The sequence below is a fragment of the Miniopterus natalensis genome, chromosome 4 (genome assembly GCF_054644295.1).
Source record: "Miniopterus natalensis isolate mMinNat1 chromosome 4, mMinNat1.hap1, whole genome shotgun sequence".
Classification (NCBI taxonomy): Eukaryota; Metazoa; Chordata; class Mammalia; order Chiroptera; family Miniopteridae; genus Miniopterus; species Miniopterus natalensis.
Genome location: NC_142084.1, coordinates 63,325,472 through 63,341,962, shown reverse-complemented (window position 1 = coordinate 63,341,962; position 16,491 = coordinate 63,325,472). Strand labels below are relative to the sequence as shown.

The window sequence follows — 16,491 nt, the reverse complement described above, 5'->3', positions numbered from 1 at the left end:
GACGTCACCAAGTCGCCTCTGAAAATCCGCTTGTCGCCCGGCCAAGGAATCCAACACAGTGTTCTATCTGCATATTAGCATAGCCCCGCCACCCGCTCGGTACCCGCTTTCGGGTGGCCAGCGACGGTGCCACTCAGCGCTCCGCCTCCAGGCCCCTCTCGCGCTCGGAGCCCCGCCCCTTCTCCAGCGCGCAGCCTACCCCGCTGCCTGCCCCGCGCCGCGCCCCGGCCCGGGCTCCCGCCGCCGAGGCCCACGATTGGCTGCGCTGTCCCAGCGCTCGCCCCCCCGCGCGCCGGCCCCGCCCCCCAGAGGGAGCGAGCGCTCGCTCTAGGCGGCGGGTTCGGCTGCGCAGCGGAGCTGAGTCGGCCGCGGCGGCCGGAGTTCAGGTTAGGGCGCGTGCGGTCGTGGTCCGGGCCGAGGTCCGCCGCCCCCAACTCGGGCGCCGGGGGCGGGGGGCGAGGGGCGAGGGGTGGCCGGGGCGGAGAGCTGGCTCGGGCAGCCCAGGGCTTGGGCGCTGAGAGAGCTCCCATTGGCTGCGGACTTGGGGGTCGGTGTCTGCTGAGGTGGGTATTGGGGGGGCTGGAGTTGGGGGGCTGGGACTGGGGGTCGAGGTCAGTTGGGGAGGTGACTGAAGTTTATGTCGAGGTTAGCTGGGGAGGGTGGGGGTCAAGGTTAGCTGGGGAGGGGAGAGGGTTCGAGTTGAAGGTGAAGGTTACTTGAGGGGGCCGAGAGTTTAGTTGAAAATGGAGGTTTGCTGGGTAGTGGGCTGGGGATGGAATTGGGAGTGAGTTGTCCGGGAAGGGCGATTGAGGAATGTGGGGTTAGGGTGAGCTGAGAAGGGGCCAGAGGGCAGAATTAAGGGCGGGCTGAGGAATGGAGGTGGGGTCAGCCTCCTTTCAGAAGAGGTCGGAGGGATGTGGGGAGATGTGGAGTAAGGAGGGATGAAAAGTGGGGGGGGGGGCGAGTGATGGTGGGATAGAGGGATGGCAGGTGTTTTATGGGAAGTTGACTAATCAGGAGGAAATGGGGGGTATCTGTTGGAAGTCACTTCTGAGGATTGTGGAGGAGACTTGTCCCCACTTTTTTTGTGGGGCTAATCATTTGTTGTAGAAAGGATCATGGAGTGGAAACCCCTTGGCACCAGTGAACTGGAGGAGGAGTTCAATGTACTTTGCGAGGTCTATGACTGAGATGTAGGGTGCATAGGAGAGCGTCTTGGGAAGCAGAAAAGGCTGGTGTTGGTGACTGAGTTTTTCAGGAATTTTTGGGCTCAGGAGCGAAGAATCAAAGTGGGAGTTTTGGGGATGATGATACTGAGGGATGTGGGCAGCACTTTGGCACTTTATTATTCCTGGGGAACGGGGGTTGCTAGGGGCTGGAAGGTGGGTGGGAGAAGACAGGCTTGATGAGCAGCAGGGAAGAGGCTTCCACTGTTGCTAGGTGTCAGCGAGGCAAAGGCCAAGTTCACAAACTTGTTTCTCAGATGCTGCGGTCTCCCCAAGATTAACAGTGTATCAGACCCTTGCTTGGCCAAGTGGCCTCTGGGAGTTTTGGTTTACTTCTCCATAAGATAGGAATAACAAAACAGTAGCAGGATCACTGGGAATGTCAAAGTCAAATGAGAGAATGCTTGCACCTAGCACACTCCTGGCACATGGTGAGGCTACGTGCAGCATTGATAATAGTGTTCTAAATTAAGGTCTTTTGGGGAGGAGGAGAGAAAGGTGGGTGGGTAGAATAACTGGGTTGTCAGGGAGGGTGGGAAGGAATCAGAGCTTAACTCTAGTCCTTCAACCTTGGGGGTGCACATAAGAATCACTCCTTGAGCTTTCACAAAAAATCTGCAAAAAGAAAAAGTCCTATTATTAAAAGTGAGGAAAACAAAACAAAACAGTAAAAGAATCTTTTTGGATCTGATTCCAGGAAATTCTGAAGATTTGTTGAGGAACAAGCATGTCTACTTAAGGGAAAGCTGCATGGGACATTCTTATTTAGGTGTACTCCACAGGACCCATTTGGATGTGTGCCCTGGAGGGAACCACTGGGCCACAATTATCTACCCTGATAGACTTGGGTCCTTCCATATGCTTGGCTGACTTTGGGGCTCACCTGGGCACTGTGGGGTGCTGAGCAGCATCCCTGACCCCCACTTACTCGATGCCAGCATCACCCCTAGTCATGACAACCGCAGATGTTCCCAGGCGAAACCCAGTTTTCCTTGGGGTAGTATTGCCCCAATTGAGACCTACTGTTATAAATAAAACTAAGGTGTTCTCCTTTAAAAACCACATTCTTACCTTTGATTCTTAGGAAGTTAAGCTGAGATTTGGGGATTGTTTTAAAATCATCCAGTTCTCTCATTTGAAGAGGAAAAAAATCACCACTTTTAGAGAATTTTAGAAACACCTCTTTCTACGCGGGTCTTTTGTGCAGCCTTTAACCACTTTTACTGGTTTTGAATATGGGATTAAATAATCTGTTGTAATCATTGAAAGATGCCAAAGGATGCAGTTTGCTTCCTTGGTTTTGGCCTAGAGCATGAAGCTTGAGTTTTTCATGTAATTCTTGGTCTTCTGTAGGAAACATCCTGTGACTGGTGTTATTAGTTTGTGCTCATTTTGTAAATACCGGGCCCTATTGTTTGAAGGGAAAGACGACTGAATGGGAAGTACCCTGACACGCAGACGATTTAGCTCCTTGTTTACTGAATGGAGGTGTTTATGTTTTGGTCCACCTTGTAGTAGTGTAAAAACTTTCTTCCGCTCAAGCTGTTATCACAGGTTTCTTCATTTGCACCTGTAAACAAATAATCATCTTTAAAATTGTATTTACTAGGTTATTCGTATTCTTGAAACTCTGTTGTAATTTCTTACACAATTTCTTAAAAAAGGGTCGGTGGACCTGACTTTGGAACTTTCTAGAGCTTTTTAGAGGGGCAGGTTACCCAGGACTGTTGTGTGATTGGTGGATGTTGACACAGGTATTCTCCCCCTTCCTTTGTGTCTTAACTGACAACAGCAGCTATTGAAACTGTGTCTTCCATTCACCCTCTTGCTTGGGTCCTTTAAGGGCTGGGCCTAGGTCCCCTGGGTCCTTTAAGGGCTGGCTCCTGCAATCCCAGGTCCCTGCCGATGTTGGGGAGCCTCCCTCTGGTTTCCACTTTTGATAGTTCTGGACCTTGATTTTCATCCCTTCTATCTTGTGCTGCCCTTTGGTGTAGCCTCCCTCTCTTCAGGGTCTAGAGAAAAGTGTTCATTATGTATGTCACCCAGGAGACTAAGGGACCTGATAGGGGAGTTGAACAGGTGGGGTGACCTGTTCCAGGCAGTCACGTCATCCTTTTCCTCCTTGACCACCCTGCAGGGCGTTGATTAGCTGGATTCTCTCAATGTATTTTGTCCTGCCAGCAGGTGGGCAGGAGGCTTGGGCAGCTGAGACTCTTCCAGAAATGGCTACTAGTTCTCCTTGAGGACCTTACAAAGGGGAAAGCCTTATTGTTTTTTAATTTTTAAAATTGAGGTACAATTTTCATGTCATAAAATTCAGCCATTTTAAGCACACAGTTCAGTTTTTTTGGCAAGGTTATCAAGTTATGCAGCCATCCCCCTAAACCCATTTTATTTTATTTTTAATTTTTTAAATGGTTTCTTTATTATCTTTTTTTTTTTTTTTAATATATCTTTATTGATTTCAGAGAGAGGAAAGGAGAAGGAGAGAGACAGAAACATCAATGATGAGAGGGTCATTGATCGGCTGCAGCCCACAACCCGGGCATGTGCCCTGACCGGGAGTCGAACCCCGATCGCCTGGATCCTAGGTCGACGCTCAACCTCTGAGCCACGCCCGGCTGGGCTATTATCTTTTTTAAAAATGTGTTTTTATTGTGCTTTAGAGAGATAGGAAGGGAGAGAGAAACATCAATGCGAGAAACATCCATTGGCTGCTTACTGGGGCTTGAGTCAGCAACCTGGGCGCTTCGACTGGGAATCGAACCGGCAACCTTTTGGTGCATGGGACAGTGCTGAACGAACTGAGCGACACCTGAACCAGGGCTCCCCTAAACCCATTTTAGAACATTCTGTTCCCCCAGTGAGATCCCCTGTCCTCATCAGCAATCATGCGCCCCCCCCCCCATCTTCTTCCCAGCCCCTAACAACCACTAACCCACTTTCTGTCTCTGGATTTGTCTATTCTAGACATTTTACATGAATGGAATCACATGCTGTGTGGCCTTTTGTGTCTGGCTTCTCTCACTGAGTATCATGTGTTCAAGGTTCATCCAGATTGTAGGAAATGTTAGTGCTTCCCTCCTTTTCGTGTGGATGGACACATTGTGTTTATCCATTTATCCATTGATGGACATCTGGGTGCTCTGCTCCCATCTTTGGCATTCAAGAATCATGCTGCTATTTAAATGGCTTTTCTCTGGGCAGGCAACAGCCCACTAAACCAAAGCTTAGGGCGTTGTCTGGTGTCAGCCCTCTGGGTTTTACCTCTCTCTCTTCTGTGTTTCTTTCCCCTGAGTTAAGTGCTTCACTGACTCTTGCTTAGAGCATCCCAGCTGCTGGATCAGCTTCCAGTCTTTCCCCTTCTGCTGGATGAACCTCATATGACCAGAATCCTCTCTCTAAAGCACAGATTGGTATGTCATTTCCCTGCCACCTTCACCAATTCCTCACCCACTCAGCAAAATCAAAATCCCTCACATACTTACCTGTCAGGGGAGACACCATGATCAAGAAGGTGGTTTTCTCAGGACGAGGCTTGTCCATTGCACTCTGGATTCCCCACATGTGGGAGACTCAACTGTAATTTGTGGTAGTGGAGGACTCTGCTTGCACTCTCCCCTGGTTTTCTCATGTTGCAAATGTTAGATCATGTAGTTTTCTCTGGTTGTGGATAAGATGCTAATCTTCTAACTAATGACTTTGTGTATTTCCCTCCTGTCTTTGCCTAACTTTTTATTTATAATTCTTAACTGGTTTTTGTTTTATTTTTTTTGTATTGGGGGACAGTAAAAAACACACCGGGCACACAGCTTTCATGACACTGCAGGAGTCCGCCCCAAGTTACCTTTCTTGAGGACCTTTACTTTGACTCCAGGAACTGTCCCCTCTCACTCCCCCTTCAGCCCACCCAGCACATCCCCAGCGTTTCTGGATGGCTGGGTTGCTGTCTCCTTTGTCTGAAACCGTCTTTCCTTCCTTCCTTCCTCTCCCCAACAAAGGCTGGTTGTGTGCCTATTTTAAGCATCAGAACATGTGCCAGGCTCCAGGAGCACCATGTGAATAAGGCACTTGTGCACACACATGGGGAGGTGTGGAGACAGGGGATCCAGGGCCATTCTGTCCATGGCCCAGCTCTCTTGATTTGGGATCCCTGAGGGTGATGGAGACGGGAGCCCAGGCCTGTATATTCCATGAGCTCCACAGGTGTGGTGACAATAAGTTTTTCAGGGGGCAGAGTGGTGGGGATAACATCTGTACATAGGATAGATGGTTAGGTGAAGAGACCGGAGAGAAGTTTTGCACTGACAAATTAGCCAAGGGGCAGGTGGGGGGCATAGCCACGTGTGAGCACCAAGGTGGGGCTGGGCTTTCCATGTCATCTCTTGCAGGGTCTCCCTCTGTATACTGTGGACATTGGGGCTTGGTCATTCTCTGTAGGAGGCAATCCAGGGAACTGTGGGGTGTTGAGCATCCCTCCCCCCACCCACTTGATGCCAGGATGTGGTGCTGAGCAAGGCAAACTGATTTGCAGAAATTACTACCTTTTTTGGAATTTCTGAAAGTTAACTGTTTGGAGATGATAAAATAGAGACAATTCATTTTTGGTGTCTGTCAGTTAACTGAGAGTGTGCTGTCATTACTGTGGGCTTGTGTGTGTGCACATGTGTGGGTTACCTGCTACTTCTGTGCTAACATGAGGAGGGACCTGGGCCAAGGGCTAGGTGAATCTGAGGTGCCCTCCAGCTCTGCTTCTTGACTGTTACCGCTGGTCAGATCTTTTGTCCTTTGTTGTCAAGGCCATTACCCCTGCCCCTGTCTCCTTAAGAAACTGCCTAATTTGATGGACACAGAAAGTCAGGAGGAACCAAAGACGAGAGGTGAATCCAGCCAAGTTAAAGGTAGATGTCCATGCAGACACTGTGCTGGAACAGATAGGCTGTGGCTGGGAGGTCAGTGAATAAGACCTTAGTGCCACCTGTCTTCTGTTTGCCTGAGTGAATTTCTGGGGCCCCTGTAACAAAGTGCCACAGCCATGGGCGGCTTGAAGCAACAGAAGTCTATTCTCTCCCAGTTCTGGAACCCAGGAGTCTGAGATAAGGGTGTCATGGGGCCTTGCTCCCTCTGGAGGCTCCAGGGGAGAGTCCTGCCTGCCTCTTCCAACTTCTAGTGGTTTCCAGCATTTCTAGACTTGTAGCAGCATCTCTTCGGTCTCTGCCTCTGTCATCACCTGGCCTCTTTATGTGTATCTGTTAGAGAGAGCCAGAGTCAGATAATTGTCAGCATGGTAGAAAAATATTTATTCAGGAGTTCCTGCAACGGGGAAAAGAAAACAGTGTAGATCTGGGCTCAACTTTGAATACAGTGTGAACCAGTGGGCACTTACAGCCAAGGAGCAAGTGAGATCAATGGATGGAAAATCACTAAGAGCATCAGGGGGATTCTGGCTACACCAGCTAACAGGATTCCTGCTGCAGGCAGAGTGATCCAACATCACCTGAGGGAGGGCAGGGGTTGAGGACCCTGATTAGATATGAGAGTGGTCAGATATGAAAGTTGGAGGATTGAATGATCAACCACCTTAGCAGAATTCTTCCCCAAAGCTGAGGCCAGGTTGAAAAGCATGTCCAAATCTTCCTCTTCTATAAGGACACCAGGCATTAGATTAGGGCCTGTATAATCTCACCCTAACTTGACATCTGCAAAGATCCCATTTCCAAACAAGATCCCATTCCCAGGTACCAGGGTTAGGATACAGACATATCTTTTTTGGGGACACAATTCACTGCCCAGAAAGCAGTCACCTGCAGGGTAAAATTCAGATTATTCGGGCCCATGTGGTCCTAGTTGCCAGATGTCCTTCTTTCCTTTTCTCCATCCCCCCTTTCTCCACACCAGAAAAATAAAACTTTGTACCATCTCACAGAAAGTGGAGAACTCTGGGCATGACAGGGCCCCTGGGAGTGGGGGCTGGGGGTGGAGGTGGGAGTTTTCAAGTTTATGGAGAGAGGTATAGAGGAGGCCACAGGTAACCATATTCCCTGAGAAACTCTTGATTACTTGTAAGACAGGGTCTGGGACGCCTACCTTGGCCACCTTCCAGGCTGTGGGATCAAACGAGGCTCCTGTGGAAGGACACAGTAGGAATTTTAAAGTGCACTGTAATTATTAAGTGTTCTTGTTATTAACAAGATGGCATTTGACTAAACCAGGTCTCCTTTCTTCCCCCATGGCACTGGGGACACTGGGGGTGGGTCATCTCTTTGGGGGGCCATCCTCGACACTGTGGGGTATTGAGCAGCATTCCTGGTCCCCACCCTCTTGATGCCAGGAGCACCCCAGTTGTGAAAACCACAGATGTCCCCAGACATCGCTAAGTGTCCCCTGGAGACAGAACCACCTCAGATTGTGAACCATTGGGATGAATTACTTCTTTCTGTTTTGTTTTTTTATAATTATTTCTAATACGAATTTATGATTGCTTTAAAATAAAAAGATATGTTTGGTTTTTAACACAGACTTTATTTTTAAAGCAGTTTTCGGTTCATAGCAAAATTGAATAGTGGTACAAGATTTCCTGTTTTTCCCCTGCCCTCATATTTGCACAGCCTCCCGCATTATCAGCGATCCCCGCCAGAGTGGACTTTTGTTACAATCGGTGGACCTGCATTGACACATGACTACTCAACATCCATAGCTGACGTCAGGGTTCACTCTCTGTGTCGTACATTCTATGGGTTGGGACAAATGTATTATAACACTTATCTATCATTATAGTGTCATACAGAATAGTTTAATCTCCCTAAACATCATCTGTGCTCCACCTGCTCATCCCTTCCCCATTATTTTGTTTTTATGGGCAAAGCAATGAGAACAGCGGTCACCTTGAGTGCCTGTTGGGAAGTGGTAACTTGGCATGCTATTGAGTTTTATATGAATTATTCTTCCCCCTTTTCTCTAAAAAACAGTGCTTTCCGATAGAAACAGGATTCAAGCCTCAGACATCATTTTAAATGTTCAAGTAACCACATTCCAGAAAGCAGAGCAGGTGAGACTAATTTTAATAATATGCTTGACATGACCCATTATATCCAGAATATTGCATGATAGCATGTCATCGACATAAAGGAGGTGCAAATGACCTTCACTTTCTTTCATACGAAGTCTTTGGAAACTGGTGTGTATTTTGCACTCACAGGTTTTTACATCTCAGAATGAGATACAGTCCACGTGCTCAATTCCACATATGGCTGGTGGCTCCCGTGCTGGACATCACAGGTCTAGGTAGCGAATAGGGGAAATTTTAGGGGGAAAATAAGACCTCTGGAGGCATATCGATAGAGTTTAGCATTTGGACACCTTGTGGGTTGTTTAGAGCTACAGAAGTATTTGCTTATTAAAATGTGGATTGAGAATCAGAGCATCTTAGAAAGTCAGTTCCAGAAGGGTCCCCGCGATTGTCTAGTTCAGGGGGCGACATGGCCCATGTGGCAAATTCAGCTCATCATTTAAAAAAAATTATTACTTTTTAATAGTTAGTTGATTTTTAGAGAGAGAGGAAGGGAGAGGGAGAAAGAGATAGAAACATCTATATGAGAGCACAACATCGATCAGCCACCTCCTGCACAACCCCTACCGGGACTGAGCCTGAAACCCAGGCATGTTGCCCTGACCAGGAATCGAACCAGCAACCTCCTGGTGTACTGGACAACGTCCAACCAACTGAGCCATACTGGCCAGGGCTCATCATTTGTTTTTATATGGCCCCTGGACTGAGCTGGATTTTACATTTTTTAATGGTTTTAAAAAATCAAAAGAAAAATTATATGAATTGTGGCACATGAAAATTATATAGAGTTCTTTCAGCAATAAAGTTTCATTGGCACAAAGCCAGGTTCATCTGTTCACATGTTGCCTGTGGTGGCTTTCATGCTACCACATATGATACCATGTGGTTCTAAAAGCCGAAAATTAATTCTCTGACTCCTTTGAGAAAAAGTCTGTTGATCCCTCTGGCCCAGCATATGTGATTTACAGATGAGAAACTCACTGGTTTCAGGGGGACATGACAGTGCTGGGACTTGAACTTGGTGTCTCATAGCTTTTTTCTTTTTTAATAGATTTTTATGGTTAAGGCTATCTTTTTTTTTTTAATATATCTTTATTGATTTCAGAGAGAGGAAGGGAGAGGGAGAGTGAGAGAGAAACATCAATGATGAGAGAGTCACTGATCGGCTGCCTCCTGCATGCCCTCTACTGGCGATTGAGCCCGTAACTCAGGCATGTTCCCTGACCAGGAATTGAGCTGCGATCTCCTGGATCATAGGTTGATACTCAACCGCTGAGCCATGCCAGTGGGGTGGTCTCATAGCTTTTATCGTTTTGTTTAAGCACTAGTATTGGGAAAGCAAATAACACAACTTCAGAGACGTTGCCTCTAATGCTCATGTAGGAGCTTGTATTCCCATAGCAGCCTGGTTGAACAGGGTTTAATGATTTGGGAACAAATATATAGAGTGATTATATTTCCCACAGCACTGTGCCAGTCTTAGTAAGAATGACAATATATTTTCTTTAGTTTCACAAGACGTAATAGTCCATCTTAGAAATAAGAGCTCTGATGTTGTCCCATACACTGAAAGGTTGCGGGTTTGATTTCCAATTAGGGCACATACCCAGGTTGCAGGTTTGATCCCCAGTTGGGGTGCATGACAGGCAACTGATTGATGTTTCATTCTCACAATGATGTGTGTTTTTTTCTCTCTCTCCCCCTCCCTTCTTCTCTCTCTAAAATCAGTAAAAGCTTGTCCTCCGGTGAGGATTAAAAGAAAAAAGAAATAAGAGCTCTGAGATTTGATGAATTGTGGCATCTTAGTTCAAAAATAGACCACATTTTAAAATGTCAGTTATGCCTATTATAATGTTACTTAAAGACATACAAAAGTAAAACTGTGTATAAATGTCTTGTGCTCATAGCTTTTATACCGTAAACTGAAAAAAATATATATAATGTTAATAAAAACAAACGAGTAACTCAGTAAAGCAATGGCATCCAAATGCATATTTAGACAATCTTGATGTCAGGCGATGGGTATTTTTTCTATGGTGTTCCAAGTCATAGTTTGCCAGGTGGGCCATCCATCCCTGAGTGAGGTTTGAAAACTGTCTGGTTATAGTGAAGATGAGCGTTTCCTTTGGCCAGGAGCCCAGGATGGAGCCCAAGATGGTCTTGTTCAATACCCGCTGAGCTTCGAAACACCTTTCTCTTTAGTGAGAACTGACAGGTCATTAGTTCTTCTGTCGGTTGAGTTTTAAATATTTGTGGCAGGGACAAGAAATGGAAGATTTTTTTTCAAATTGTTACTTGATGAAATATAGAGTTGCTTTTGACTTGAACTTTCTATGATGGTTGATAGCAGGAGGTGATGGTAGGAAATGGGGCTGGTTGGGGTTTTTTGGATGGGATGGGCATTTTTTATTGTTTAAAAATAGTTTGGCTCCTCTCTCTCACCCTTTGTCTCCCTCCCTCCTCCGTCTGTCTGTCTGTTTCTCTCTCTCCATCTCTCTCTCCATATCTGTCTCTCTCTCCTTCTCTGTCTCTTGCTATCTCTCTCCCTCTCTCCCTCCTCTTCCCCCTTCCCCTCCTTCCCTCCTTCTCTCCCTCTCTGCCTCCCTCCCTCTCTCTTTCTCTTTGTCATTGAAGGGTTCTAGGAGTTTCTCAGGGGTGTGTAAAGAAAACCAAAGTGTGTCCGTGGTGTCCACAACCTCAGAGCTATGAATGTAGGTTTGGGGTGCAGAAGGTGAGGACCCATGTTCTGGAACCTCAAGTTCCAGTCTTGGCTCTGCCTCTCGTTCCATTGCGGGCAGTGTCCCCTTTCCTCCCTTTCCCTCTCCCTAGGATCAGATTACATCTGTACCCATCATTCAGCTCCATGTAATGCAGCACAGCACCCCACCTCAGTGTCTCTAAGAAAGGTGGTAGACTGAGTTCCCAGACATGTTTTTATTTTATTTAATTTTATTAATTAGCTTTTTACTTTTGGACTAATTTGAGATGTACAGAGAGGTTGCAGAGGCAGTACAGCGTTCCCATGTACCCTCCCCAGCTTCCCCAATGTTAGCATTTTATAGTCCCTCTGGGGCATCTTTGCCACACTAATATATTAACATGGGTGCATTACTATCAACTAAAGTCTTTACTTTATTCAGATTTTACTAACTTTCCCTAATGCCCCTTTGCTGTCCCAGAACCCCATCCTGGATCCTCTATGACATTAGTCCCTCTGGGCTGTGACACCCTCCGACATTCCTTGCCTTTCATGCCTGGACAATCATAAGGACAGGTCACGAGTTTTGCAGAATGTCCCTTGATCTGGATTTGTTTGGTGCTTTCTCATGATTGGACCCCAGTCATAGGTTTAGGGGAACACATAGGTGAGGTGCACTTCTTGTCATATCCTATCAGGGGTCCTGATACCCAAACATCATCACCCTCAGGATGAGCTGGACCTCCTGGCCCAGGTGGTGTTTGGGGAGTTGGAAACTCATCATTTTATATATGTGGCTGCAGACACTGAAGGGTGTTGGGAGAAACATCTAATTTGAGATGCATGGGTCTCACTTGTCCCAAATGTGCTCAGGTGTGTGTGGGCTTGCATTCGTCCCACCTCTGGTGACTGAAATAAACTGGACCTGAGTGTTTTAGCTCAAGTTTGCATAGGTACCATGTGTTAACAAAGGGGAGCTTTATATCTAGGAATAAATACAGTTGCGACTCAGGTGGCCCAAGGCTTGTAAACCATGTGACAGCAGTGATACTCGTGCCCTCCCTCCTGGTCTGCTCCCCTCCCACAGTGACAGCCCTGGATCTCTGGTGAAAGCAGAGGGTTGCTGGAAAGCAGGCTGTATTGTGGGCAGGTGTTTGGTGTGTCCTTTAAAAGTGAAACTGTACAGCCACGGGTCATCTCCCCGGAGAGAAGGCAGTATTTCTCTGAGCCGCTTGGGACTGAATGGGACCCTTTGTTGCATGAGGCTTGTTTCTCAGTGACCTCTTTTTACTCAGCAAACAACAGTAGGATGTTGCCGAGTGCTGGGTGTATGCGACTGTCTTCTGCCTTGTTGCCCACTCCCCAGGGGAGGGGACCTATTGGTCCTGGTAGCCACTGTATCACACGCCAGACATCCCATTTGCTTCTCACCAGCCCCCCAACTCTGTGCTCAGGGCAGCATGAACTCCCTACTCACCTCCCTGCGTCCACTTTTTCTCCACTTTGTTCTGTTTTGTGGTAAATTACATAAAATATAAAATTCACCATCGTAACCATTTCCCCCCCAAAATATGTTTTTATTGATTTCAGAGAGAGAGAGAGGGAGAGGAAGAGAGAAACATCGACCGGCTGCCTCCCGCATACCCCCTACTGGGGATCGAGCCCGCAACCTGGGCATGTGCCCGTGTCCTGACCAGGAATCGAACCTGTGACTTCTTGGTGCATGCGATGACTCCCAACCACTGAGCCACACCGGCCAGGCACCATTGTAACCATTTTTAAGTGCGCAACTCAGTGACATTAAGCACATTCACACTGTCATACAGCCATCACCACCATCCATCTCTAGAACTTTCTCATCTTCCCGAACTGAAACTGTCCCCATTAAGCGCTCACTTACCATCCCCAGCTCCGCCCTCCCCTCCCCCATTCACCATCTACTTTCTGTCTCTATGAATCTGACTCCTCTGGAGATCTCATATGAGTTTGGAATCACATAGACTTTGTCCTTTCACTTGGGTAGGTTCCTAAGAGTGGAATTGCTGGGTCATTTCACCAACTCCTGTTTAACACATTAAGAACCTGCCATGCCAGCTAGGCCCGAGGAGCTCAGTTGGTTGAGCGTAGCACTGAAGGGTTGCAATCGGGCACATATGGAAGCCAACCAATTGATGTCTTTCACTCTCTGTTCCTCTAAGCATGCCCTTGGATGAGAATTAAAAAAAAAAGAAGAGCCTGGTCGGGTGTGGCTCAGCGGTTGAGCATTGACCTAGGATCCAGGCAATTGGGGTTCGATTCCTGCTCAGGGCACATGCCCGGGTTGCAGGCTCAATCCCCAGTCGGGAGCGTGCAGAAGGCAGCCAATCAATGACTCATCATTGATGTTTCTGTCTCTCTCCCTCTCCTTTCCTCTCTCTGAGGTCAATGAAGATATATTTAAAAAAAAAAAAATAAAGAAGTTGGAAAAAAAAGAAGAACCCACCAGGCTGTTTTTCCCACCAGCAGTTCGTCAGCAGTTGTGATGTCCATCTCTGAGTCCAGCATCCTGCAGGTTTCTCACTGCAGCTTTGATCTGCATGTCCCATGGTGGTTTCTAAGCAGGGTCAGCTGGTTGAAGGAAAGAAACATAAAAGGACAGCCTGTTGGGAGGGAGATGATATGATTTTAGGAGACCCTCTCCAGGGAGGTTTGCAAAGGGATTGCCATCACTTCTGTTTAGTTGATTAGAAGAGGGGGAAAAGGGGAAAGAGGGAGCACCAGGAGCGAGGACGGAGCCTCAGTCTTCCCCTCTCAAAAATGGGCATGGTAATGCTAACCTAAATGAGTTACCTGAAGAATCAAATGACATAAGTCAGAGACAGACAGCTTTACGGAGTCTTTTGCCCTCAGTACATGGAAGCTGAGCTGAAAATGAAATTCCTACTCGCATTCTTTATATGCCTCTCAGTGGGCATTATTCTAGGAGGTTCTATCTATGTTTATCCCTATCATTTATTTTTAAATGTATAGACTGTTTGTGTGGGTTGCTTCTGTGCCTGGTAGGAGATATATATATTTATATTTTATATATATATATATTTTTAAATATATCTTTATTGACTTCAGAGAGAGGAAAGGAGATGGAGAGAGAGATAGAAACATCAATGATGAGAGTCATTGATTGGCTGCAGCCGGCAACCCGGGCATGTGCCCTGACCGGGAATCGAACCCTGATCGCCTGGATCCTAGGTCGACGCTCAACCGCTGAGCCACGCCCGTCCGGGCAGGACATTTTTTTAACACGATGGAAATATCACTCACATACCATATAATTTACCCATTTAAAATGTACCGTTCTTTGGTTTCTGGTATATTTACAGATATGTGCAACCATTGCCACAGGCAATTTTTGGATGTTTTCATCACCCTAAAAAGACATCCTGTTCCCATCAGCAGTCACTTCCCATTCCCTTCCTCACCCCCCAACAACCACTGACCCACTTCTTGTGCCTGTGGATTTGCCTATCCTGGACATTTCACATAAATGGGATCGTGCACTGTGTGGCCTTTTGTGTCTGGCTTCTGTCACAGAGCATCGTGCTTTCAAGGTCCCTCCACGTTCATGTTTTATAGCAGAATAATATTCCATTGTATAAATATATCACATTGTCTTTATCCATCATCCATTGATGGGCACGGGTTGTTTCCACCTTTTGGCTTTTGTGAATCCTGCTGCTGTGGACATGCGTGTATAGTTTTTATGTGGATGTTTTCAGTTCTGGACGGGCATTGCCGGCCCATCATCTATTTTTAAACCTATAGACTGTTTGTGCTTCTGTGCCTGCTGGGATTTTTGTACATTTGCTGCTTTCATAGCTCCGCCCTGGGGGCTGTGGAAGGAATCGAGTTCCTCTGGCCGAGTCCATTCATCCGCTCCCCACATCCATCCTCATTTCTTTCTCAGAGCCTCCGAGCAGCAGTGTCCCTGCATAGCTGTGCCTCCCAGCAGCTTTCTCTGGGCACAGCTGACTTTTCTCCCTCCTGCCCTGGAGTCTCATTTCTATCCCCCTCACCTAGAATGCTCTCTGCTCTGACAAATTCCACTTGCTTGCTCTCAGCCTGGCCATGTTTCCATCTTTCCCTACCCCCCACCTACCGTCATGACTAGTGTTTTTCAATTGCTGAAGCCCCGAACCTGCTGGACCCCAGCCCTCACTGCTCTGCAGTTGCCAGGGGACCTTGCCCGGTTTTCTTGCACCTGAGCTTCAGGTTTTGGTTGGTGGGTTTGTTTTTTCTGTAAAAGAGGCTCCTGACTCAAGGGCAGTGAGAAGACCACACAGAATGTGTGTAGTAGCTAGCAGGGATCAATGTTCCTTTCTCCTTGTGGGCAAACTTGGATAGAGGTCACCACCCAGGATCATCCAAGGGTTGAGATGATGTACTAGGCAGTGACCTGGTAGGGGGTGGACAGGTTATCACTGTGATTGCTATAATAATCACTGTTTAATATTAATGCTATTAATTCTATATTATAGCTAATATTAGTATTATAGTATACATATTAATATCAATATTGTTCCCCCATTGCCGCTCACTGCACATTCACCCCCCTCATGTGTCTTATTTCGACTGAATCAGTATCTGCTGCATCCACCCCTCCCCCTTCCACTCAGGGCCAAAGGGACCAGACCCCAGCCAGCCATTTTCTAAAAGCTGCTGACCCTGCCACTAACATCTGTAAAGAGACTGTAGGTGGCTGCAGAATTAGAAATTTTATGGCATTATGGTGATGGATTTGTCCTTTGAGGCAAGGGAACATTCATACTCATGTTTGTGGAAGGATGGAAGCACACAGGCCCACACTGGGTTCTGCAGAGGATGGCGTCTGGTTACCCACTGTCTGGGATCAGGCTGGCCAGGCTGGGAGAATCATCTGTATGACGGACCTTGTACCCTTTTCCCTTCGGTGGGGATACTTCTGTGACTTTAATGCAGGGGCTTTGGAGGACTTAGGGCTGACCTCCTGTTAGGAGTGCAGCACCCTAAACCCGGCTGTGAGGCTCTGTCTATACCCCACGTCTCGGAAAAATTAAAAAGGACCAAGCTATTCTTTGAGTACCTGCTACGTGCTAGACACCTTTATAGCCACCAAGGTTGTTGATCTAGCCCTTAAACCAGGACTGCTCCACCGCAGAAAATGACCCGGCCCCAAGTGCTCAGTGTCGAGGGGAAGATTCCCTGTCTTAAACCTTTGAGGTAGGTGTCCTTGTTCTTGTTTTCAGTCAGAAAGCTGAGCAGTTGTAAAACCTGCCCTGGATTATACAGTGAGTACATGGTGACTCCAGATTTCTAATAGAAAACCAACCCACTCCAGCATTTTTTCCAGCTCCCTCTGGGGCCTCCCTCCATCTGTGTCCCCACCTAAAGTGGGGAAATAATAAGACTTAGCTCAAAGTGGGGAAATAATTGGACTTAGCTCAAAGTTATGGCAGTGATGAAATGAGGTGAGTGCTTGTGCT

At 47.1% G+C, this 16,491-nt stretch overlaps 1 protein-coding gene and 1 pseudogene across 1 annotated transcript in view; both read left to right on the top strand.

The window, feature by feature from the left end:
- Positions 1–328: 328 nt before the first annotated feature.
- Positions 329–16,491, top strand: part of GNG7 (G protein subunit gamma 7) — a 112,879-nt gene continuing 96,716 nt past the window's right edge. Inside the window, exon 1 of the mRNA XM_087816626.1 lies at positions 329–386. The gene's annotated coding sequence lies outside the window, so the exon portion shown is untranslated. The remainder of the gene's footprint in view (positions 387–16,491) is intronic.
- On the top strand, positions 4,707–4,850 carry LOC148093319 (U1 spliceosomal RNA; annotated as a pseudogene).